Below are 27,794 nucleotides of genomic sequence, written 5' to 3' on the forward strand. Positions count from 1 at the left end.
CAAGGGTTGAAGTGCAAACACGAAAACTGTTTACGCATGTAATTTTAAACTACTCTACACAAATTCCCCGAGAAAATCAAACAAAATCACGGTAAACCATTAATTACCATAACATACAAAACTCAACAAATCGATAGTTCCACTTCACATTAATTTCACAGCAATTATTAAATACGAGCAATTCGATAATTAATTGGTGCAAAAAGAGGCCGGCTACCGCAATGGAATCGCAACGGGATCGCGGCGGGATCGCAGTAAATCACGTTCGCACAATGCCGCCAGGTGGCGGCGGCGTCGCACGATAATGCTCGCGTTTAATTACGCGGAATAATTAGTGAACGGAATATTTTCCGGGCCCTAACTATCTCCGCCGTCTTCCGGCGATAACTAGGCGGTAATTGCGGATTAACCTCGCATTCAGAATTTAATAGGTGCTCCAATAGAACGCTACGATGCCAGTCGAACCCCAATCACGCTATTTGTTTAGTGACGTCGAATTAATTGTTATCCGGAAATATTCCGCGTATGTTCAATAATGTAATGCTACGATTATTTGTTTGTTAATTCCGTAGCACGTCTGTTGCGTCCGACGATGTACGAGGTGATAATTGCGCGCGAATTCAATTAGGGTGCGCGTTAACTGTTTTATTGAATGAAATATTTGTATTGTTTTCAAATTGATTATGGTAATGATATATTTTAATCTGTAGCCCACAAAATGTCAGTTTTGAATGATAAAACGTAATGTCAAAATTATGAGCCTTTGAATTCCAAAATTCACGGTATCTAGGCAATTGGCATCCAGTGGCGATTGTTTTGCTCGCTAACCCGCTGAGGGCACGCATATTGCATACCCGGGGCACGTGTTGGCGATGTAATTTGCGCTTTATGGTACGTGAATAATTCGCGATAATCCCGGGACGCCCCCGTCACTACGGCGACGTTTGATCTTCCCAATACAAGGTAAAAAATAATAATATAAGCGCATTTTCACCTGCGACAATTCGTCCGGAGTGTAGTTATTGCCGACCCCGGGGGGTGGCTAGTTGAGCGTGAACTTTGATATCGGCGCGAAATATTAATTTCTCGACGCCAATAAACAGCGAGGCGTACGTAATGCTGGCAAATTAAGCTGAGTGCCTTTAATATCATTCTGTTGGAAATTTTAATTATGAAACGATTTTCCTGGTATTGGCTCGAGCAAATATTTCGTAGGCTTTGTTTAGGTGCGATGAAACTAGTTTATTATAAATACGAGATCTTGTTGGTGCTGTTGGAAATTGCTTTCCGTGTGATTAATTACTGATTATTTTAAATCGTTGAACAAGTATTATTGTAGGGGTATGTCGCACGTTGATTAATCAAATGAATAAACACCAGAATCCATGAAAGTATTTTGATGTTGTATGTATCGAAAATGATTCATATGGATTTCAAATACCAATTATTATCGAGCGTTTAGATGCACATACTCCATTAGAAAACTGTCCTTTACCAAGTCCGGACTTCTAAAACAGTTGTTTAGCATTTTTATCACCAAGATCTAAACGCAACTCTTTAGCTTCCAATTGGGTGGTGCGACTGGCAAGCAATTACCAATATTACTTGGTAGCCTAGCCATCTGTCGAGCGGGGTCGATCATTTAAAAATCACTGCACATTGTTCTGAGCGCAACTAATTGCAGCGAAAGTGGGGTTCGATGGACCCCGGACTAAATCATTTTCTAATGGGGTGTGTGTACCGGCCTTTATGATGTCTGTGTGTTGGTGCGCAATTTTCTTTGTGTTCTATATGGTGTGCTAGCAATCCAATTGATTAAAAGCGTAGTGATATTAGATTGATCCAGATGTAGTTGTTGTAAGATATTAAATTCAATGGAATTCAATGGGTTTAAATAAATATACTAAAAAATCCGAATATATTACTTAGAATGACGAAAATTGCGGTATTAAAATGAATTACAAAGATACTTTACTAATTCAACCTTTCTCTCTTTTCAGGAATGGATTACCGTGTGACCTTTTGGAAATTTTACATGTAAGTACTTACCCACCCAAAACAAAAATGTGAAAGACTGCCAAGTTCGATGATATGGGAATGCTTCGCCAAGTTCCATACAAATACCTCAGTTAAAAATAGTTACTTTTTAATGATGATACTTGGCAAGTTTTCACACAGCTTGTTATAAACCTACTAAACGCAATGAATCAAGTATTTAATTTTCTATTAAAACTTGCCAAGTAACATCATTAAAAAGTAACTATTTTTAACTGAGGTATTTGTATGGAACTTGGTACTTATTCAGATCTCACTTCCTTTATAGGCGAAGCATTCCCATATCATCGAACTTGGCAGTCTTTCACATTTTTGTTTTGGGTGGGATTTCATTTATTTTTGTAAGGTTGTTTATTTTATTTTTTTCTTATGATTAAGTTAGTTAAGGAAATGTCTCATTTATACTATCTTTCAGATTTTTGAATATGCACTATGCTTCTTACAAAGAAATGAACTAGATTAACTAAATGGACTAGATTTACCAACTGACTGACATGACATGTTATCATATATTATGTTCGTTGATCAAAGTTACACATTCGTTATTTTCGAAAGTGACTCACACTTGGCCGTTTTCAGATTTTTACTTTACTTTGACTAAATACAAACCTTTGTAACGAAATTCAAATCGGTACGACCATTCGAAGATATATTATATAAATATAGATAAATTTAGTTCGTTTTAGTTCCTTAGGGGTTCCTTAGGGGTATTTTACACCTGGTATAGATTTACACCTTCATTATTTTGAAACCGACTCACACTTGGCCATTTTCAGATTTTTCCCTTTACCTTGATATAAAGACCTACCTCCATGCCAAATTTCAAGTCAATACGATCATTGGAAGTGGTCTAGGTTTTTGATGAGTGAGTCAGTCAGTCAGTCAGTGAGTGTATAGTAAAAATAGCGATTTTCTGACGTCAATATCTCAAGACCTACAATAGGTATATTAATGAAATTTTGTATTTTACATAAGTGAGGGAGTCTCAACAGATACTAGAAATTTGATATGCGTAAATAAAATAGATTTTGAGTTATAGGGGGTTAGAATTTGGCCCGAAATGGTTCGTGTAATATAACCCACGGCCGGTGTGTCGCTTTTTTTGCTCGAACTTGGCGGACACACTGCCGTGTGTCTAGATTCAATACCGACTTGCAAGTAGTATCAGTACTATATATTTTTCAGGAATAATGCCGTCTTGTTTCCTTCTAAAATAGGATTAATAAAACATCAATTTGTGTTGCGCACGTCATGTCTTACTTCAGGTATTGCTTACCCCATCACCGGGCTATCTCTATAGCTTATGCACATGCGTTTGCAAGGAAGATCCAATGCATCGTGTAACTATATCTGTTGGTATACATTTCTCCCTGCTTAAAGCTTACACTTCACCCAAAAAAAACTGACCCACGACACTCCTTAAACATTCAATAATAATTTATTTAATACACTTACGTCAATACGATAGTTAAAACTGCCTGTGACGGTCCGTTGCTTACAATGGCGGTCCACAATTGAATCAATGTCCGATTTCCTGTGGATCAGATTCATTTCCTTTTATCCTGTATTGTTCATTTGACAACACACTTTTCGGTCTGAGGCGCGCTGCCTAATTTGTTGATTGGTTTTAATGGCTTCAAGTGTACTTGGAGTGAGCAAGTGGATCAGCGTTTAAGTGTGTGGGAGAAAAATCATTTTTCGATCCTAGATATCTACATTCAATGAAGACGGAAAAGTGCAGTAAAGGAGTAAAATGGTCTTATTTTTTATAAATTTTATAGTCTTTAACTGTATTAATTTGTAACGTTATCGTGCTCCTAGAGTTTATATCAAGTTTTCTAGAATATATTATTCATCTCATTCATCATATATTGGTTTTAAAATCTCGGTTGGTCAGAATATAAGACCTCGGTAGGTATCTACATAAGAACGCTGTTGGATAAATGCCCAACAATGTAATACCTACTCTTATCACGAGAAAACTTAATGGTGGTCAGTAAAAATAAAAATACATTGTTACTTAATTGCTACTTTGGTTTTAATGGCTTATGCAATCGTTTTATGTTATACCACTTCTGACAGTAAGAATATTGCTATCAACCACCAGTAGGATTTTGTGTTTACCAAAAAACATTAGGTACTCTTCATATAGACTACTTTGATTGATAAAAAATTACGTGTATAAATTCGTTATATGTACCTATCTACAAATTATACCTTCATTTAGTATTAGTATAACGATAGACATTTGTAACGATGTATTCGTACCTACATGACCATTTCAAGACGAATTAAAAAGTAATTAGAGTTAATTTATTTCATAAAAAAAAACGGATATCATGCTACAACAAAAAATAGAACACACATAATCTATCAGACTTCTAGAAAAAATGATAATCAAGTTATAAAACTATAAAGAAGTTATCGTTCCACTCGGTAGAACAGTACAGCAGTAAACCGGACTTTCCCGAACGTTACCGATGTTAACCGAAGTCAAGATTATCGGCTATGGTTAGTTCCTACTTTGCTTCCGCGCCATCGCCGCCCGAATGGTTTTTTAGCCAAAAAGCTTTATCACTTCCGTGGGGACATGGACTATGGGCAGTTATCGGGATGTAGTAACTCGTATACTAGATGTGATAGAACCTTCATTTGTTTAGGGGTATTTTCAGTTGTCTAAAAACTTTCAAGAATACACATTAAGCGATATTTTCAAGGAAGTCATTAGTACTTTCATGGAAATCATTAGTATTAGTAATCATTTTGGTATTAATTTTTTACTGTTACTGTTACTGTTACAGCCTTTTTATCGTCCCACTGCTGGGCACAGGCCTCCTCTCACATGGAGAAGGATTGAGCATTAATCACCACGCTTGCTCAATGCGGGTTGGTGATTTCAGACTTTATAGTCCAGGTTTCCTCAAGATGTTTTCCTTCACCTTTTTATCAGCCATTGTTGTCTAAGTATACTTAGAAAGTACATACAAACTTAGAAAAGTTGCATTGGTACTTGCCTGACCCTGGAATCGAACCCACACCCTCATACTCGAAAGGTTGGTTCTTTACCCACTAGGCCACCACGACTTTTTTAATATTTTTAATATTAATTTTTTGGCTATAGTTAATTAAAATTGCCTTTACAGAATATAACCTGGTTTAATTTAAGATTGGCCTAGCTAAGCTGTTAGGTGTAAAAAACCGCTGATCAACTAGTCCCGAAACTTTTCATGATTTGAATTACTTTTTGTTACAAAAACAGCTCGTCTACTAGAAAAACGTCACATAAACTATGATCAAACATTTTAGTCTGCACCTTCCAGCACACTCGTAACCCCGGAACATCGAGCAGACAACGCTGCAGAATGCAGGCACTGGATCACTTTTATAGCCGGACGCCGTAAAATAAATGTCGTGGTCCATCGCAGCTCTTGCTAATGACATCCTACATGTTACACGATATACTAAACATTGTTCCATCGGGGTCTTTGGTAACTATTCGTAAGGGATTCTGATAAAGTCGTTTTTATTCTATGGACTTTTTTGTAGGGGAAAGGAGAATTTTATTGTTTGAGCAGTGCATAAGTTTGTAGTGTGTAGGTAAGACATCAGTCTCGGTTTTACTAATTTGAATTCTTAGGACTAACCTCAAAGGGTACGGGAGAAGGACATAGGAAAGTTTTTGTCACCCACCGCCTACGGGAAGCAGTCATACCGGGACGCGGGTGAACCGCGGGCAGAAGTTAGTAATATATAGAATAGTAAAGCATGCGTGAAACTTAAGTGCGTTTTGGGCCAATCAACCAACCTACGTCTTCAAATCCAGAAAGTCCGACCTTCATATAAGCCCGTACAATGTTCATTTCTCCTAAGACCTTGCTACACCCCAGCTTCCCACAAATCAAGTGAGCGGCATCTACGGCATAAACAGAGCTTCTTATCAAGGCATTATTTACGCGCTGCCGTACGCTCGATGCCAATATATATTGCCGATTTCCGGCCACTGCTGGCGAGTAATACGGTTCCGGAACGCCCTGCACCTCCCTTGAAACGCACATTGTATGCTGATATAATCTTTTGGATGGCGATTCTGCATGGGTAGGATTTTTTTTTGACATTTTGTTAATCAGTGGTGTTATATATTTTTTTTTAATACTCATTACTTCCTAAACATAATTGCTAGATTATCCTCTTGGAGCTAGTTTGTATATTATGAAGGTTTACGTTCTCTTCCACTTCAGAAGTCAAATGCTTTATAACGAGGTAAAATATATGTTAAATAGGTTCTGTGAATATTTACTTATCTTATGTTACTGAAAACTATAAGTATTCAGGTACCTACACCTATATTGTTGTCTAGGCTACATGCATAGATGTAGAACTTACAAAATGTTAATTTATTCAAAATGCCTCAAGTCTGTTAGTTTAGCTTGAAGTTAAAATTAATATTAATTGCAGGCTAAAATGTGCTTATCATGATGTTGTTCCATTAGAATGATAAATATATTTCTCAGTAAGCAAGTCAGCTGAAATTAGAAGACGTATTTTAAATTAAGGTTGAGACCTAACAATTCTCAATATATCAAAGTGGTGTATCAAATTGCAAATGTAAAATAAACGTTAGATAAGTTTTTTGTGCTTTTTGAAATGTCGTTCCAAAATGTCCACTTTACTCCTATTTTTATTAAAAAACGATATTTATTCTCCTCAAATTGCATATGTGCATAAATTGCATATATCTGAGGGCTCTCATTTTTCACTGGACACATTAAGGTCACTCCGGACGTAAGGAACCCTAAATAAATACATTCCATGCTTAATCGACGGTGAATGAGAAGTAAGAGGGGAATTGTGGTCCTCATTTGTCCCCACTTGCGGAAACAAAGTGGATTTATGAGGTCTTAGCTCCAAGATTTGTCCGTCACGGTGTTTTGATTCTCATGTGGAAAATGTACGCTTAAAGTCACGTTAAAAAGTAAAATTAGGCTAGAACGTGAGTGGGCACTTCATGTGTCCCAAGCATTTTCGTGCGGCTTGAGGTTACAAAAATAAATAAAAGATTCAGAGATGCTTGTCATGAAAATGTGACGTCGCTCAGACATAAAAAGTAGCTGTAGACTGACACGTGTAAATATATTATTTGTTACTGACTCCTAAACACTTGCAATACATGCTACTCAATGTCTGTGTCAAAAGTATGATTGCCACTGCTCGCTGCCTCGGACATGTTCAGTTATATTGCATCGTAACCAAACAAAACTTAGGTAGATATTGGTTATAGAGATTTTCAACTACATATCAAACATACACCTTTACAATAAAAGCACCTACAGCTAAAATAAACATGGTGTGTCAGTGGTGTCACCCCGTGCCTAGAGCGTGACTGGTAGCCGACCTCGTAGGTAATTTCCGTGGCGCAATTAATCATTTTCTTCAACCAAACCTTTCTTTTCTATTACTCTTTGAGTTTTCATTTTCATTAGCCGACCTGTCTGTTTGCTAAAACGCTTTTTAAATTTAATGGCATAGTTTCGTTAATATTATTTTGATTGATTGTTTTTTGAGTTTTTTTGCTAGATTAAAGAGATGTTTGAGAAATTGAATCGTTAGTATTTATGTGGCAATGCTCCTTACAAAGGTAGGAGGGATAGTTTTAGCTGTAACATTGTACTGTAAAACTGGGAACCGGCTAAGCGGGTGATTGCTCTGAAAAAGACTGGTGTAAATAAAGTATCATAGCAAATATTCCAATATTATTGTCTTAACTTGACACCACAATGACTATTTTAACTGCATTTTCTTTTAGTTTTTCCCTTATTAGGTAAAACAGACTTTTGGGAATTCGAGTGCAATATTTGTTGCACTCAGAACTATGGCGTTTTAAACACCACAAAATCCTCAATTTTTCATCTTCTGCATATTAATTAGAATTTTCCGTACTTTAAACTAATGATGTAATAATAAGCACAGTTGAATTAGTAACAGAGGAAGGGCGAGCGCGTGCACTCGAGCACACTCCGGTCGCCGATGCTGCGGCTGCTAATTGCCTTGATTGGCCTACACTAATCAATGTGACGATACAATGTGTATGTGTAATAACTATGTGGTTATGTTAGAAAATAATATTGTATATAGGTGTAAATAAGTAACACATAAATATTAGGTAAATATTTACATCATCAAAATCTGCATAGTTTTTTCCCAAGCTATGTTGGGTACGGCTTTCAGTCTGAACCGGGTGGAACTAACTACCACGGTAAATACTTAAAACTGATATTATTTATGTACTAACTTTTTTCTATTTGGCATCAAGATGGAGTAAGACATATCGAAGGAAAGTGTATTATTTATTCAAACTGTTGAGGTTAGCTTAAAGTTAAAAAAAATGGGAATTTATTGTACTAACTTTGATCTGAACATAATTTACTTATAATAGTAATTCACTGTCTTAGTTCTTTGTATTGGAGGTACATAACAGATTTTACAAAGTAAAACTAGATTTTTGAAACAAAAAAAATACCACAGAGATATACACAGGTTTTCAAACATTTTCTACCAATACTTCCACAGTTAACCTAGCAGAAACTAACTAGCAGAAAAAACAGTGTTACTTCAATAATTAGGATTTTTCTAATTAACACAAAAGTAGGGTGCGGGGTATCCACGCGATCACTCAAGCATGCTCGCCAATGCGCTCCGTAATTGACTTATTGATTGCAATGTACGCATGTACTGCTGTACCTATCTAATGAACAGGCTGTGTTCTTATTTTAATGTCTAAAATCTTAGCTTTTTTATTTCTGGCTTCAAGCGTTTTGATGTCTGATTTCTAGAAAAAAATAGTATTTTAGATCTACTTTCTATGACATTCTTAATCTAGCTCTCACATCTTTGGACATTTTCTAGCTCAATATCTATAGTCAATGTGTCAATTATTATTATTCTTGGAAAATTTTCATATAATGTGTTTGTGAATATTATAAAGCGTCGCTGAGACTGTAAAAACCTTAAAAAAGTCAACTGAAAACCTACGCTAAACTTTGTGTCTGCTTCATGATATCTTTATTCTTGAATACAACTTTTCAAACCGTAAATAAATGAATATTATGATTATTAAACTTGACAAGTGATTTTCTGTAAACTGTATTGTTTGGTGATTTTTGGTTGGAACATACTTATACTTTACTTTATATAACTGTAAACTAGACTTTCAGACTTTGCGCTTTTCATGCTGCTTACTATCACTTCCATATTTCAATATTGGGTTAATTCAGAAATAATATGTAATAAAACCTTCACAATACATACGACTGAAATCGACCTTAATACGAATCGAACATATCATGTCATAAACAAATAGCCTCCAACGAAACCGCTGAACATCAAACATGTCACAATTAGTAACGGTCTAGGAACAAAAAGTCGAAATGCTTCAAACAACTTACATCGCGCGTTACTATGATTGATAGCACGGGATGATATCAATGTAGAGGAAGTGAAGCATATTTGGAATACCAGTTTGTTCTTTGAAAATAAATTGAAGGAGAAACGGGATAGCTCAATAAAAAATACATTAAATTATTGTCAAAATATTAAACTTTAATAATGAGAACAATCAAATATAAAAAAAATACCAGATATATTATCAAAATGCCTATCAAACTAAAAATACTCCAAAAACGTGATTTGACTTAGGGTGCAGATAATTTGGAATATAGTATTCCAAATTATATTCATTTTTTTTTCTTTGAAAATTGCTAACACTTTTTCTTAGAAACTAATTGAATTCTAATATTTTATAGTCATTGGCTCTTTACAAAAAAAGAAACTTTTACAAAAAAATAAAACCGACTCCCAAAAAAACTGAAAAGCAAAAAAAAACACGGTATTCCAAATTAACAACACACCAACCTAACTTAAAATTGCATGTCAAATTTTTAATTCTAGAAATATTCACAAAATCATAGTAATATCTTAAACTAACAAGGTCACTCCGCAATTAAAATAATTACAATAAAGATTTAGAGTATTACAACAAATGATTACCACTGATTGCATTCTTACCGAAAAAGTTTTCAAATCAGGCGTTCGCTGGGGGCTGGTAGCCGAAATGTCAAGATGGCGTCCTGTTTTTAATGCTGTATGGCTTTGTGTATCGTTTGACGTTATGTTTACGGCATAAAAACTCAGATGGCGTTTATATATATTTCGATATCGAAGTATTCCAAGTTACCTGCAGTATTCCAAATATGCTGCAGTTCCTCTACAGACACAAAAAATCCACTTCCTAAGAGTTACCACACACTGAAAACTAAACAGTCGGCCGACAGTTGATCCGCTGAATGCCAAAAAAATATTTAAAAGAAAATCTTGATTTCAGTCGGTCTGCCTCCGAAATACCTGATCTTTGTAATGTGCGTACTATTCATCTTCATACTGATTTATGAGCCACCAAACTATCGGCCGACTAAAAGTCTGGAGTGTGGGTACGTTAATGATAGGCTTTTAAAAATATGGCTGCGATACTCGTCACCTCGTCCTAATGGCTGCGATATGTTACTTTCATCAATCCTCCATTCTGCTCACGTCTGCGCCACGGGATCTAATTAATTATGGTAATTAAACAGGCCGATAGGTACGACTTACGGCTGTGTATCCCACGTGGATTTATGGTGGTGCTATGGTGTTCTGAAGTGGGCTTGAAATGGTGGCAAATTGTAGAGATAGATTTTCTTTATAATGATAAAGCCAGTTAAAAACTACAACGAATCGCATAATTTTTCGTGAAAATAAAAGACAAATTGATGTATGGAAAATGTAAATGTATTTTTTTATCGGCTTTATATTTATCCGAAGACAGATTTTCTTATGGCAATAGGTATTAATTTTTTTCAATAGATACCTTGAGTGTGTCTTGACTTCAATGTAATGTAATGAATTCTTCAATCAAAATGCTATTTGCGAAGACCTGAATCTTCCAAAACGCGAACATAATGTATACCTATTTAAATATGATCTAGATACATGAAATGCACACAGGCATGATATAAATCACTTGAAAATTCTAAATAGTTGAGCAAGTAATTAAAGTTCATAGTAGTGCACGCTGAGTACATGATAGATATGAAAGTACGCATCCGAGTACTTACACAAGAATTCAAAGTACATACTTACATGCTCGTCGTCCTCCGTCGCGTTCTAATGATGGGACTTAAGTTATGGACTTTCCGCGGTTCTAAAATATACGCACTAGTTCAACACGAGAATAAGAACTAGGAATAATAGGTCAGCTGATTCCATGTTGGTCGTGAAGTTCTCCGGTATTTTTGTAAGACGAATGTTGCATTACATTGATTAGAAAATTAGGCTTTCAAAATTATTGTCTCAGGAATACAGAATTAACTTATTCTCTACGTTTATAAGCATATTTTCTGAGACGGAAAATATTTTACTTTCCTGTCTTGTTAGGTGGTTTAAAAAGTCTTTAGAAAAGAACAAAGTCCCACTTATTTATATGATCGTAATTATCAGTCTAGAAGCAGGCCTTTAACTAACCTCATCTTTTGAGCGGAAAACTTCAGTGATAATCATAGTTGCACAAGAGGTACTTTTCAAAACCTTTCAAAAGTGTAAATTAAAAAATTAATTTTCAAAATGTTCTTCGAAACCACCACCAAAAATTTTCAAGACATCTTGAACCCGCTGCAAGCCAGCGCTCATGTCAAACACCGGAGCCACACATTCCTGACGAAGAATGATGCTTTCGGCTGCTCGCGAGTAGGTAGTGCTTTGTTCGAGTGATTAAGTGCCCGGCCGGCTCAGCCCTTCAGCTAATGAGCCAAGTCAGTATTAATCATTGCATGACGAACCGGACCGCAGTTTCGTGGGTGGTTACTATTGTGACTTTAAAACTTTGGACGCTAGACAGGCTAGACTTATGATTAACGGTAGACAGTAGATTGGGATCTTTCAGATGGTGTCACAACATGGCACTTTTGATTTTCAATTTTCCGAGAAATTATTGACATGACAATTATTTTTGCAAAGATCTGTCGTGTGATTTTGGGTTTGAGTTTTCCTTATGTATGAGGTTATTCTTTGAACTCAGCGTGACGCATGTATTTCCTGGTGAGCTAAGTGGTTTAATTTTTTGGATCGTAAAAAAAGACACCCTAGATTCGTTGATTAGTGCTTTCTATCATAAACTTATCATTCTGACAATAGGAATAACAGTCACTAAAACGCTTGCAGAGTTATAGGCATATTCGATGAAACGCGCAAACAAAAATATTTTTCAGTGTTTCAACTTTCACAACTACTTACCTATATATTTATGTATAGGCATAGTCAGACCTTCAGATCTTTCATTACCAACCGTATCTTACACATTATTTTTAAGGTTTCTTTCATTTCTACTTACCTAATTCCTTGTAATGTCTATTGAGAACTTTCTTTGGCTTTGCATAGGAGACTTGAGCTACTAATTTATTGGTTTCATTCATAGCTAACTTGCAAGGGTTGATTTACAATAACTACATTGTAAAGGTGTTTCAACCGTACTTTACATCAACATAGGTCACATTTACGTAACCACAGAAATTATGTAAACGGCGTGTGTTGTTATTCAAAACAAGCGGTAAGCTGGTGCTGATAGGCATCGAAAATCACTACCCTCGGATATCAGAGGTCAGCATCGAAATGTCATTAGTACACGTGTCGGGATTTAAATAACTGCCAAAGTACGCATGAAAAAGCCAAGAGACGTGTTGTGCGCCGAGAAGCGCGGATGACTGATCCGACGCACTAACTAATGTTCTTTTTTTAAAAACCCCTTTTTTATTTTTCAAACCGCACAAAAGGCAAAGACGCATGAGTTATGCCGACTTGTAGTTTTTACGATACGCTCGGCTTGGATTAAACATTTTTTTCTTTAATTTTTATTCCTTTTTGTCGAGAACGTGATGGCATGTGACATTAAAATGACAAATTAGCTAATTATTCTTAATCCGTTTGAATGCTTTGATCGTATGCCTCGGAGTGATGGCCTGTCACGACTCATTGTCGCTTATTTTATGCTATGATTTGATTGCATGTGAGTTAGTTCATTGGCATCAGGATATGCAGGCAAAAAATGCTATTATCGCTTACCGTCATTCGAACATGATTGAAGTACCTAATTGTCCATGAAGCAATAAGCTTATTTGCAATCCATTTTTCATCTTATTGTATGTCACTTTTAACTTTAGCATAACTTGACATGCTTATGTAAAATATTTGAAATTGTACTCATTGTATGTGGCCGTGTATTCCAAAAATATACATCACCTTATTTAAAAGTCCCAAACAAAAGTAAACATTTCCCTTTAAAAACTCTTTCCTAAAAACATAACAAAAAGCGAATGGGGTAGTGAGCGAAAAATACAGGTCCCACGAAAATACTTTTTTCGTCTGTATCTGTTTTGTGCATATTATTATGATAATAAGCGCGCATTACCCGTTTAGTCTGCCACGGATGCGTTTATTTTTCGTCGGGAATCGCGACTGTGCCGGGGTTAACGCGAGCGAGAGTGTATATAATGAGTCTTGATACTTTACAATAATTGTATGTTGTGAAACGAAAAAGTTTTTAAATGAAAACCCCAAAAATACTTTCAAAAAGACAGCAAAATGTGAGAGGTTGACTGTGTATATTACCAGCACATAGTGATCTTATTACAACTTATATAATTTACCAGAATTTCATTGTTGGTTTTATGGCGGTTATTATAAATAAAAAGTATTTATTATGTTCTGAAACTTTAACGGCTAAATGTGTAGATTTACAATTTCGTTCAAGTATCAAAATCACACGGTCCTCCTAGGTTTCACAATAGACAGGTACAAGCGTCGAATACCGGAGAAAACGCCATCTTGCAGAGCTCTGCTTATGTGACTTGTAGGTATATTTCATGATGAAAATGGATTAAGTCAAATCATATTTTATGCCTGTTGTGTTTGAGTATACTTAATCTGAAAATTATTCATGTGAATCTGTGTGATGAAGTTAAAGACATAATAAATAAAAAGTTTCATGTAAAAAGCCATTTTATTTTAAGTTTATCTTTGTTGTATATTCTACAAGTAGTGTACATGTACCTCGACACAATGTTTATTATATTATGAGAAGTGGTTTCAATAATGAACTGTTAACGTTACCTATGTTCTCTGAGGCGTACTCAGTCTAAAGCTCCTGTGTATTGATTAGCAATAGGTAATTCAGATGCAGCTTACCAAAAGGACATAATATTAATCAAAGGTAATAGGAAGTCCTCGGCATACGCACAAAGAGATGCAACCACTCACCAAGTTATATTATTATGATCGGGTTTGCTAAGACATGGAGCTCCTCATTCCTGTCAGTGAACCGCATGTAACTTTGTGACAGAAATACAGTTTGTATGCAGACCTCCTTTGAGCGCGGCCATTCACCAGTCACTGGGCAGGACAAAGCATTGTGAGCCAAGATCAATGTCTTCAATACCTATGTGGGCACTCAAGAACGGCTATGTGCACACGGACACCGGCGGCCTGCCATAATCGAGAATGTTACGAGAAACCTATATACGGACCGCACGTACATGTGAACACACTGTATAGAACCCTTTGTGCCGTTGACCGTTCATGTTGGCACTTGTGTCGTATAATTAGCGTAGAGCGATTAATTAATAGGTAATGCAGGTCTGTGGCGAATTTATGCTCTATAGCTATGTATGTGTCGCCGTTATGCTCTAAACAGATAGCTCGAATATGTTGATTGGTGAGCGGGCCTTTGTCCTCAGACTATATACGAATTGGTTGCTATGAATTGGTTACGCTTGCAATTTGTTAATAGGCATTAATCATTTTACATGTAAATTTATGAAAGCGTTGTTTTGAAGGTATTAGTAAATTAGAATGCATATGTGAAACAGTTGGGAATTTAGAATTGATGAGTGGTTGAATTGAAATGTGCGAATGTACGTGTTTATCTGCGAATGTCTTTTGAAGTAGCTGTTTCAGTCCCCTCGCGAATTCGTACCGGCGGCAAGGTTACGGCCCGGATAACTCTGCATAACAACACATTTGCAAATGTAAACTATTCTATTGAGCGCATCAGACAATGTACTTTACATTAGATCGTCGCGGCGGCCGCGGCAGGGCGTTAATTCACCGGAGACACCCAAACAAACGCTTTGTGAGATTCACCTGTTGGCTCTATAGGTCAATGTTACAGCACACAAGGAGTTTAGCGAAACAGACTTTTGTGGCTGGTTGCTGAATGGCACGCAGAGGCGCGCCGCCGCCATTGTACGCGCGGACAATGGGACATATGCGCGATTGAATCGTTTGGATGCGACTTGCGTCTCGATTGAAATTGAGAGTGCGATTCGAATCGTGTTTATTTACAGATTGTAAATTTATTGCGCGGTGGCATAAGGTGCAAGTTGTTAAAGTGTTAACAGGTGAGCAAGATTGTATTGTGCTCTTTAACAAGCCAATTACTGTATGCAAATTTTATAAATACAACTTTTAATTGCTTCTGTTGGGATACGACTGCTATTACCAATTCCGGAACCTAATAAAATAATACACCTACATTCCAAACGCATGAGCTGTCTGTCTCTAAGAAAGGATTGTTTAAGGTTCGCCAGCCTACGAAAACATCCCGTCAAGCTGCAAAAATTTGAAACGCAAACACACATTGGTATTATGAAGTCAGATTAGTAAATATTCCCAAATCAAACATTTACCAAGAAAACACGCTACTGGTTGTGCGGACAATAGTTGTATGGTACCCTCAAAACCACTTAACATGGGGCTGACAGGTTAGTTCGATCACTATTATACGCCCCGAGGCCAGCGATTGGAGTGTATTTTTTCAATGAAATATATTTTTTCATTGAGGGAGTCATATCGACGAGAGGTTCTCACGGTAAGTCAGATTTAACAAATAATTTTGCACGTCGCTACCCACGCTTTGTGGCTTATATAACTGAGTCGCAACCAGAATCCTTAGGAGCTCAATGAAAAAGTTTAGAATTCTGAGGAAAGAAACGTGACGTCGGCGGAACATTGCACAAAAATATTCGTAACAGGAATAGATTAGGGGGAGAAAACGCAGCGGTTATGAAACACGTCGCCACGTCACGGGCTGGCCGGCTAATCGATCGCGAGAACAATGTGACGTAATACAGCGGGGGTGCGGTCCTCTGGGAGAGGGGACGCAGTTCCCAGTCCAAATATTTACTCCGGCATATGTTTGGTTTCTTTTCCTTCGCCTCATATATTTTTACTTTGATCGTGTAATGGGGCCCGGAGGCGGTCTCGATTTGTCCGATATTAATTTCGTTCGCTTGGCTGCTGTAATGTTACAATCACTCGGGGTAAATAAACTGATTAGGACACGATGAAAATGTACATGAGAGGCATTTAGTTAGAACAAGTATAAGAAAAGATTATTCTTGTGAAACCTTTAAAAAAAGTCTCAGTCTAGAGTGTAAATGTTCAAATAACAGTTTGAATAAATAAATCAATTTGTATGATTTAATTTTAGTAAATTCCCCATTGTAATCGTGGCACCATTTTGTTGACAATCAAATTGAATATGTGCAATAAAATTAGTGACCATGCCTTCACTTTGTGGGGTGACCAACTATTGCGTTATATTCGGGACATGAATTGTTACTGTAAAGAGAAAATGAAATTTTGAAAATAAGGGTATAGTATTATCTATAATTTGATTTCTTCACATAAGACCTAGTATTATATGCCTTATTTATCTTGGAAATAGTTCACAGTTAAAAATCTTTACTTTAACTAAAGGATATACCAGAATTCCAACCATCTTAAAACAGCATCATATAACTGTTACATCCTTTTTATCGTCCCACTGCTGGGCACAGGCTTCCTCTCACATGGAGAAGGATTGAGCATCATATAAATCTTCACCAAAACTTCCCACAAATAAATTGAAACCGACAATCCTCACGCAATCCAATTTAAAGAATGCAGACTATCCTACAAAGTGTGTGAGTCCACGCCGACCCTACCGAGGGGCTAGGGCTGCACACTTGAATTGCACGTTTAATGAATTGCATTAATATTGCATTAGCGAGTAACTAGCCGGCCGTGCCCTCCACGGTAAACAATCATTAGAGCAGCGCTGCATTGCTGTTTGAACTACCAGATTTGTTTGCGAATACAAATTGACATTTAGATGTTTTGTTACCAGATTGATGTTAAGTTTTGAGTTTATTTTTATTGAATAAAAATTTTGAAACTTTAGTTAAATAGGGCTGTTGCTAGGCAATGTATTAAAAGACGTGTGTATAAGTGACATAAATTGTAATATCCTTACTACCACATACGAACGCAACACTCCACATAACGACAGCCATTTTCAATCACCCAACTATCAATCACAGTGTACATTGGGCTCAGCTACATACTCAAATATGTACGTCGGTTACTAAGCGACGGCCGTTGTCTGTCCAACTAATGCCGGCCGTCGCAACCGGAAAATTGGACAGCACCGTCTGCCCAATCACACGCGACAGTCCACGCAGATTAGCACGCTCGACCAATGCCCAGTTTGTCCTGCACCACGCGAGCTATACGCGACCGCGAAAATTCACACTCGTCGCTCTCCATTGAACTACGAATCCGGCACTCCGCGCGCCCTGTACCACTTAACGCGGCATTATACGACTACCATTTCCAATACGCCGACAACCTCGCATAATCCACGGCGGTTTATGCGTACAGGTATTGAAACCATACATGCCTTTCCGTCCCTCAGTCCATCCTGAAATGATATCAGTGGACATCTTTTTGTTCACTCAGCCGACGCTTACTTGTAATTGCAACACTTAGGTGTTTCTATTTGAACAAACATTTATCAAGATTAACAAAAGAATAAGTTTATCTCACTATAGGATTATAAATTAGCCGTGTGACCGACTGCAATTCTAAACTGGGGCTCATTAATCGATTCCACTTCATATTGAAAGGAAGTCTCTGAGCACGTCCGACTTTCGAACCAAAAAAAAAATAACCCACCGACGTGACACGGGTAAGTCGCCATCGAGTTGCGGAGAGCGTTCCGCCCCATTCAAATCTTTACTTAGCATTCTAAGTACCGTCGGCGGCTTTAATTTTTTAAGGTTGACTACAACGCCCGTCGTATTCAGCTCGCGTTCCCACCACACTTACAGATATGTGCCTAGCTAATAGTGTGCCGCGACCGTTGACCAGAACGTTCTACGACATCAATTGATGCGTGTTTGTATAATGTGCTTAGAAATAGAAGCATTAAAGTTTAGAGTGGGATGCGGGGCGGTGGGAGTTATGATGGGACGCGGCGGCGAGACGTAGCTGGGAGTAGTTTGCATAGTTATGTGCGCGTTTATCTAAGCTATATCGGTGGGTACAGCCGCCTGGGCCGGCAGGTCGCCCGCCGGTTCGTCGGGGTTTAATAAATGTCTGAAACAGCGGATCGGCTTAGCAAGCACCCGTACGACGCAGGGGATTTCTAAGAACGTGTCTAGCTCTACAGATTGGATCCTGCGCCCGCTGTTCCTACGACGAAATTTAGGAATGCGGAATACAATTTGTTAGAAGTTCGAATAAATCAACGTCGATTTGCATGCTTCGAATGTATTATAATGTATTATCATTGTTTACTAGATACTTATAGATAGATTACTAGTTTGCGTTTCAAAATTCATATAAACGCACGTACATAAGGTAAACGTACCAATACTCGTCAGATTTCGGAAATCACTGACTTTGAAGCTCTACTGTGTGTTAAATATTCAATAGAAAATGACAATTTTTGCATGACGTGATAGAGTATTTATTCGTTATTCTAAGTAACTAATGTTTTTTTAATAACTTTGATGGGTTTATGTACTTATTCAGGCAAAAGTAAAAAAAGGGCGATTTGTACCAGTAGTCGTCTGATTTGTACGGATACTCGTCAAATATTCCCAGTACTCGTCAACTTTTAATGCTAATGTAAACTCTCTGCTCTACAACATAAAGTTCAAGTTATGTACATTTTTTTTGTGGTCGAATTTGTTAAGCATACTTGTGCCTTTGAAACATTAGGTAGATAGATAGAAAATCAAATCCCTATTTAGAATAGCAGGTCATAATCTGTTAAAAGAGCAGGTATTCAATAAAACAGATACAAAGTTGCATTTTAATTTATATTCCTAACTATCAAACGCTTAGAATCACAAAATCAGTCTATAAAATATGTATATGCTATATTTCTTAATCATAATAACCATGCAGTCATGTGCATATGTAGCACGAGTAAAATTTATTACTATTAAAATATTTAAATTGTTAAATAAAATAAACAGTTTTCACAAAAAATAAAAGCCACATTCATTTATCATCATCTCAGCCATAGGACGTCCATACCTGTTGGAGGCGACCTGCATCCAGCGTCTTCCGGCGACCTTTATAAGGTCGTCTGTCCACCTTGTTGGTGGACGTCCTACACTGCGTGCGCTTACTAGTCCGTGGTCGCCACTCCAGCACTTTTCGACCCCATCGGCCATCTGCTCTGCGAGCAATATGGCCTGCCCATTGCCACTTCAACTTGCTAATCCGGTGGTCTAGTAGTTTGTCTACGGATCTCCTCATTTCGGATTCGATCACGTAGAGAAACTCCGAGCATAGCCCTCTCCATAGCTCGTTGAACGACTTTGACCTTTGAGATGAGGCCGATAGTGAGAGACCACGTTTCGGTGCCGTAAGTCATCACTGGTAACACACATTGATTGAAGACTTTCGTCTTGAGGCACTGAGGTATGTCGGACGAAAAGATATTGCGTAGTTTCCCCAACGCTGCCCAGCCGAGTTGGATTCGGCGGTTGACCTCTTTCTCGAAGTTGGACCTACCTAATTGGACTACTTGTCCTAGGTAGATGATATGATATGAGTCAACAACTTCGAGTACCGAGCTTCCAACAGAGACCGGGGTGGGCTCACCATGGACATTTGACATAATTTTCGTCTTGTCCATATTCATTTTCAGGCCCACCCGTTGTGAAACTCGGTCGAGGCTCTCGAGCATCATAGTCGAGTCATCGCCAAACCGAAGGTGTGTGATGTATTCCCGTTGATGTTGATGCCAAGTCCTTACCATTCCAGGAGCTTGAAGGCGTCGAGCTTTGGTTTCGCTGTATGGTCTCTTTAACACGATTTGTATTAAAGAGACGCAGATCGTGTCGCACGCAAGGACTTAGATATTCTTCTTTTGAGCTGCCTATATGACTTCGCGTCGCTGGAAGACTGCAACTGTAGCAAGCGTTGTTCAGCCATGAGGTTTAAGGTTTGGTCGGTCACTTTTTGAGGTCTATCTTTACGGCAGGGTCAAAAAAAACTTAGACCCTTTTTTTTGTTGACCCTACCGTGCGTACAGTTTCCACTAGCCCGTCGTTGATCTCGTGCACTGATGCTAGGTTCTCAAGGCAAGCAAAGCGATTAGAGAGCTCGACTTGAAAGCTTTCTGGGTTTTTAATATGGGACCGAGTAGGTGGGAGCGTAGACTTCATCAGACTGGACCTTTCAAGTTTTACATTAATATTCAGTGGGGCTCTTACGATTCGGTGATTGCTACCGGTTTTACCCTATTGATCACAGAGACATCGCTGAATACCCGTTTCTTGTCGGTCATGAAGAAGTCTATCACGTTTCTCGTGAAACCATCGGGACTTAACCAGGTCCATTTCCTGTGAGGCGGCTTCTGTAAGAAAGAGTTCATCATGAAGAGTTCCTCTTCCTCCAGAAAGTCGGCCAGCCTCTGTCCCCTAGGGTTCCGTTGCCCATACCCAAATTGCCCCACTCTCAACTCATCACCGCTTTTCTTTCCCAACTTAGGATTAAAGTCCCCCATAACAACGATGAAGTGGGTTTTGGAACTGTGTATGGCTCTACTTACGTCCTCATACATAGTCTCCACCTCATCATCGGAGTGTGCAAGATCACAGCATCAGAGCAAGTTACCAGACTTCAGGGTTACGGTGTCCTCTCCCTCTCTACGGATTTCGCAAAACCCTATAATGTCCCAATGTAACTTGCTTAACTCCTCTTCCAGATCGCAGATCCTTTCGTCGGTCCTCAATGTGCGTATGTTGTGTGTTACCAGGGCTAGTCGTCGTGGGGTTGGGTAGCCGGATCTCTTCCGGAGATTCTTAGCACCCACTGCTCCGCCGCTACCCGCGCCAGGGATAGCGGAGCTGCCGGGGACTGGGGGCCTGGTTGCTGTGCCTATCATAATCATAATTTGCCGTTAATCCAAAGCCACGCTTGGCAGGCGGGTTGGCGATCGCAGTGAGGGTGTGCGGTATACGGAGGGCACTGCTGCCCGACCTCCGGTTTGTCCCTTAGTCGCCGCTTACGACACCCACGGGATGATTTGGGGAACGCAATTCTAAGCCGGCGTTCCACGGTGACCACGGTGGTTTAGAATTTCATTATTCTATTCTAAACAGCCTCTATGACTTTTAAAAGGCCCTCTTGCTTGTAGTTTCTTACAGTCATGATCTGCTATTAAAATTACAATCATGCAATCACTAGGTACATACAATTTTAAATAAAAAAAAATTACTTAAGATTACTCTTTACCCAATATCGAATACGACAAGCAAAGAAGTGACAGCGCTGGAAGCTATGTCATCTTAGTTTTAAAACTGGTTTTAATATTTTTGGCGTCAAAACAGTTAGCTAGTTGAATGACATAATTTATATACAGGCGCTATTAAGACACGTCAATAAACACAATACGCGTGACGACATGCAGTTATTTCGAACAAAAAGCATAGTGTAAGAACAGTCAAGTCAAACACAGTTTTATCAACAAATGTAGTCTAAACCTTAAATATGTTTGTTCTAGAGAGTTAACAATTTTGTAAAAGTCCCAATATTAGCTATTTATTCGCATTTTGTACTGTAAAACACAAAATATCCTCATTATGACGAGTTTAGGTGCAACTTCTGAGCATGTCCCAGTACTCGTCATAATAATTCTAAAATTGACGAGTTTTGGGTCAAATGGGAGTTTTAAAGTACCAATACATGTCACGTTAAAAAAATATATCTTCTACGTTAAAAGTATTCCAAATTGCATATTATATCGTTAGCAAATAAACTTAACTATCCAATTAAACAAAGAAACATACCATAGACCCCAGTGGCGTTATGTAAATCAAAACACAAAACCACGTGCTGAGTTTCACTTTTGACAGCTGAACTTCACGAAAATACGATTTTGTTGGGGCACACACATTTCGACTAACATATCTCCGATTCCATGACTGTTAAAACCCCTTATTGTCATTTCAATTGTGTAATATGTTATCAACAATATGTTGACATATAAACCAGTCCATTTTAAGTTCAGTAGAAAAAATAAATAAAAGTTTTTAGATTAATTGACGACTATTGGGGCATGACGACTTCACCCGCGTTTACCTTAATTCAACAATTATATACTTCGGAATGTTCAGTTTCAGTAGAAAAATGGATAAGTCACTATATTTTCTTTGGATGTCACTATTGCTGTTCTATTTACTAAATCGATAAAAAAACGTATTGAAATGCTATCGACGTAACTTCGACGTGAAAAAACAGTAGACTTGCTTTACAAAAAAAATAAAAACATGCATTTCCAAGTGACAAATCCACAATAATTCCTGAAACCACTAACATTATCATAGCTATGTAGACCTCAGCTAGGTATCCTAAGTGAAGAATTAGGTACTAGCAGTAGGTAGTGTCGTTGTATTTACTCCATTACCCGCGGAGGCCGAAGGTATCAAGTATTTATGGTGTTTGAGCCGCTTCATAAATATGCAGTGGTAGGCGCCCGCCTTGCCGACACCAGCTATTCAGGGAAATCGCGTGTGGGACGAGGAATGAGCGATTGGCGACGTAAAATGTAGTACAATGTATTGTGTATTTGATGTTTTCTTATAGAAGATTAAAAAAAAATTAATTACCTATAAATACTGCTTATTTTAATTTGTGAAAAGCAGATTGTCGGTAACCTTTACAGCAATACTGGGGGATTTTACGAGCGTATACGCGCGACTGATTCTGAGTTGTTTGTTTCGCCTTCGAGCCGCCAGTCGTCATCCTTCGAGCCTTTTTCCAACTAAATAGTTTTGAGATCGGCTTCAAGTCTAACCGGAGCGAAAATCCGCCAGTGTGAAAAGGCTTTTACTCTAAACCCCGCTTACACACAGCCTAACAGGAAAACATACACATCGCCTATTAAAAAAACATAAAGGTCAACTAATATTACCAGTCTATAAACCTGCTAATCGCTATCACCTACACTATAGACCCACCTCCTTCGCTCCACGGTTGGTTAGCTGCAACGCTCCGTGCGTTACCTCACTTTCAAGAGAAACTTCGCGATGTATTTTCCAGTGCATTTTTTAGAGTATCGCTTTTGTAGACCCCGCTTGTTTTAATACTAGAGTTACGTGAGATTTTACATACATTGCTCGTGTACTGTTTGTTTGCTTTCTAAATGTCGAAATGGCTACGGGATTTTGTTTTCAGTATTGGTTTGTAGAAAAAAAGTTAGGAATGTTTTACAACTTCTAAAAGTACAGTATATATTGATGTAGAATCATATTTTTTATACCATTATTGTTGTAAAATACCGTATTGAAATTATGTATCTATCCTGCATCTGGCACTAAGTCGTAGAATGTTCTCAACTGATCATCAAAAGTTTGACATTGAAGGCTTGTTTGAATCTCTGATATTTTATTTTAGGCAGTATTTATTGACAAAGTATTAGTTTTCAGAAGACCCATTGATACATTGATAAAATTGCACTACGTAAAATTTACATCTAGTGATATGCATATTAATGACCTACGCGATTGTTACCAAATGCTACGCCGTAGCATTGGCGTAGCGTGACGAAACGATTTTTTATATCGATTTGTTAAGTAAATTATCGATGTCTTAGACTGTGCAAGTATGTTTTAAGTTATTATTATTTACTACTTCATAGTATATTGATTTTTCTGTTATAGATATTTCTGTCTTTTGTTATAGAATGTCGACCGTCCTATATGGTTATAGTATCTTATTGCAAAAATATAGTTCAATGTATTGTATGTTACACATAATTGATAGTGATATTAACATAATTTTTAATAAAATTTTGATTATTAATACACTCCGATCATTTAGTTAGGTAAAAACAAGAATTAAACTGTTGACATGTACCCATACTCAAATACACACATAAAACACAACAAGATAAAATTACATCTTTTGTATTCAATCTATCCAAAAAACATACTCGTACTTCACCAAACAGCCACACAAAAGCGCATTAAAAACTACTTGTATTCAGAGTCGAACAAGCAAACTATCTTATCAGGTCAAGTTCCCAACCATTGATCCAAACGTCACTCCATTCACGTGGTTGACATGCAACCTGTCAGTAACCTCAGGTTTTCCACGATAATCATCGTAACCCATTCATAAACCACCGATTGTTCGACAAAACCGCCCCCGTAACGCAAGGGTTGATAAACATATCAAAGGGCTCTAAAGACACCTGTTTTTTAAACACACCGGCTGTATTATGTGACACAATTGATAAATATCGATAATCAACATTCGATATCGGTACGAGTTTATCAATAGTCACAAAGACCTCCCGAGTCGTTGTGTGACAATAGACCGAATCGACAAAAAGTCGATTGAGTCAAGGCTGAACAAAAAGCATGGAATTTTAATAGTGAAGAGCTATTTCTTTAGGCGACTTAATACCGAAAACAACGTCATTCATTAATTAGAAATAGAATTCTAAAATTGGCGGAGTGAAAATATTTAATTCAGCACATTTTTATGTTACAGAAAAATGAATGAAACTATTGTTTTTCAACCGAAAAATAAAACACAATATAAAACTTTGAACAAGTCGAATTTTATTAGCGTTCTAAACAAAAACAAGAAAAATGCCCGGTGTAAAACAACAAAATGAAGGAAAAATTCTTGTGACGTTTTTTTTTCCAAAATTAGCTCGTCTATTGTGAAATTTAGAGGCTACGTCATCAGTAGGAATTAGGTAAGTGTATATAACATGATGGAAAACTTCGGTGTCGCAATCGTTCACAATCCGCCCCCAATCGTCTCGTCTAAATGAAGAAACTCAATTATTAGTTAAAAATCTTTCCGAACGGCTCACGCGAATTCCGCAATGTTTTATTAGCTAACTTGAGAATATTTGTAAGGCTATTTTTGTTTATGTTATTTGTACATCTGTGCGGATACAATCTTCTTACGCTGTGTAGGTATTAAGTCAAAGGTAAAACAGATTAATTTGTTTGCTGTTGAAGATATGTGTGGGATTGGTGGTGTTTGCAAACAGAAAAGCTTATTGATTTAATAATCAAGAATAATTTCTGTATATTCCCCAAGGTTTCGTAAGGACGAAAAAAAATATAGCTTGTATTTTTTTATTAAATACTTTATATTATATTTTGTACAACGGCGGACTTAACGCCTTAAGCGTTTTATACCTACGTTCCGTTACGGTCTGTAAAATTGTTGATGACCTACGCAGAATTGCCCAGCTTCAGCACGGGTCCTGGGTTTCTGACCAGCTTGAAACTATTTCACCATTTACAGAAAATCCAAATTATTTTCAAATTAATTTTAAAACTCACCCCATCTAATAACAATTATAATTTTATTACATAAAGGCAATAAACAATGAGTACAGTGCGGTGAGGTAGGTAGCTGCCTCGCACGTGCGGCTAGCGCCTGTGCGTGACGGCTTGACAGAGTGGCGATTAGCCCGCTGCCTGCTACATACCGCCGCACTACCGACTAGATGAGTTTAGAAGGGATAATAATTGAACGGCGAATTATTTTATCGAGTCGCGTGAAAGATGGAGTTTTCATGCAGTTTTCAGGACTTTTTAATAATCTATGAAATCTGTATAAAATCTATCTCTACTTATATAAAATTACAGCTTTTCTTTTATTACTTTAAAGACTTATGAGTGCTGAATAAACTTGTTAGTGAACAAATGTTTATGAAAATAAAAGATGATAGTTAACAGCTGCGCTCGCAGTCTTTTCGCATAAAGATCAGGCATAAAACATATGCATTGATCACTATTGTTGCTCTATGTAAGGCCATAAATTACAAAAAAAAAACACTCACTTTTGACCGGAGATTTATAACTTTACATTCTATATTCTATACATTTTACTATTTTTATACTGATTAACACAAAAACTAGCTACCAATTAAACACTACTTTCACGAACTTTACCGATATCAATTCCTTTTGTTCCTATTCCCCTAAAAGCAAAACACAATATTTACCTATACCATATAGCCAGCAGTTTTCTATATTATTCTCTTAAGATGTGATTGTAATTTGAGCTTTATGGCGTTGTGATAAGGTCTATGGTATTTAGGCATAAACAAGGCATAGTGGATTGGCCTCTGCGGGTGACAGGTTACGATAAAGTGGCGATTAGCCCGTCTCTGCCCACGATCTATCTGTGTACAGTTAAACATAAACAAATGAACGCTCAGGATCGCCTCTCATTGTACACTTTAATCATGATATTGTAGAAATGTCAGCTTTTAATTATAAATTAAGTATATCTGTTTTATACCTTTTGAGAAGAATTAAAATATTGGCTCAAAAGTTTGAGAAATCAAAAAGTGACTTCCCTTAAACAAGCTCTATAAAGGGACTGAAATTATCGGTGATACTGCAAAGAATAGTTTTAAAGTAATTTTAGTAACTATTGCTGTTTTCAAATAATAAGTTAACTTCAGGTTTGTTGAACCCAGGCACAGCGTCCAACAAATCTAATTTGATAAAATCAAAATTCCGGTCGGGCAACTTGAGGCGAAACAATTTGCAAACTCTCCGGCCAACTCACCAAAATAGTTTATCTTAGACGAACGCGCCGCGCAAACATAGTCAACGAGCAAAACAAGCGGCTCGTGACACCTACCTACCGTTTTACACACAGAGATCGGTATCCTTAACTACACACTTCGCCGTAGCTGCGTCTCTCTCGCGCTAAGAAAATGAAACGGACCAATGAGGGGGTGGGGTGACACGCATTTCCGGGCCCAGCTCCAATCAGCTGCTAGAACAAAGGAGTCGCGATAGCTACTTACCTACAAGTAGCTACGCGAGGGTCGGCTATAAGTACAACTGTGTACCATCTCACACATGGGCACTAGACACACACAAACGTAGTTTTTTTACCTGCTGACGCGTTTTTGTGGGCGTCGTGTTTGTTTGTGTGGCGGTGTCTAGCCGGTGATCACTTGGCGAAGTTTGCGCAAGTCGCGGGAGTAATGGCTGGAATATATCGGCTTTGAGTTGAGCCCGGCCCGCCACGCGCATCGCCTTTGTGACAACGTTAACAACCATGAATGAGACCCGAGCGGAGGTTAAAAATGTAGTGCATGCTTCCTACAAACGTTGCACTGAAAACAACATACGGACGCACAAGGTTAGTGCGGATATATCGAAACCCACTACACAAGTACAATCATACGCTAACCGTCATTTCCCCCGGAATAAGCTCTCAGATTTGTTATGTATTTTAAATCTCGTGAAAAGAAAATAAAACGAAGGAGGTATTATCCTGAACGACATCCTGTTACGGCTTATTTCTTCTTTCGACTCTCAGAATCC

General features: G+C 37.8%; 1 long non-coding RNA gene across 1 annotated transcript in view; it reads left to right on the plus strand.

The window, feature by feature from the left end:
- Positions 1-27,794, plus strand: part of LOC124645691 — a 270,852-nt gene that overhangs the window by 102,032 nt on the left and 141,026 nt on the right. Inside the window, exon 2 of the long non-coding RNA XR_006986264.1 lies at positions 2,001-2,037. This is a non-coding gene — a long non-coding RNA (uncharacterized LOC124645691). The remainder of the gene's footprint in view (positions 1-2,000; positions 2,038-27,794) is intronic.

The sequence above is a fragment of the Helicoverpa zea genome, chromosome 3 (assembly GCF_022581195.2).
Source record: "Helicoverpa zea isolate HzStark_Cry1AcR chromosome 3, ilHelZeax1.1, whole genome shotgun sequence".
Taxonomy (NCBI): Eukaryota; Metazoa; Arthropoda; class Insecta; order Lepidoptera; family Noctuidae; genus Helicoverpa; species Helicoverpa zea.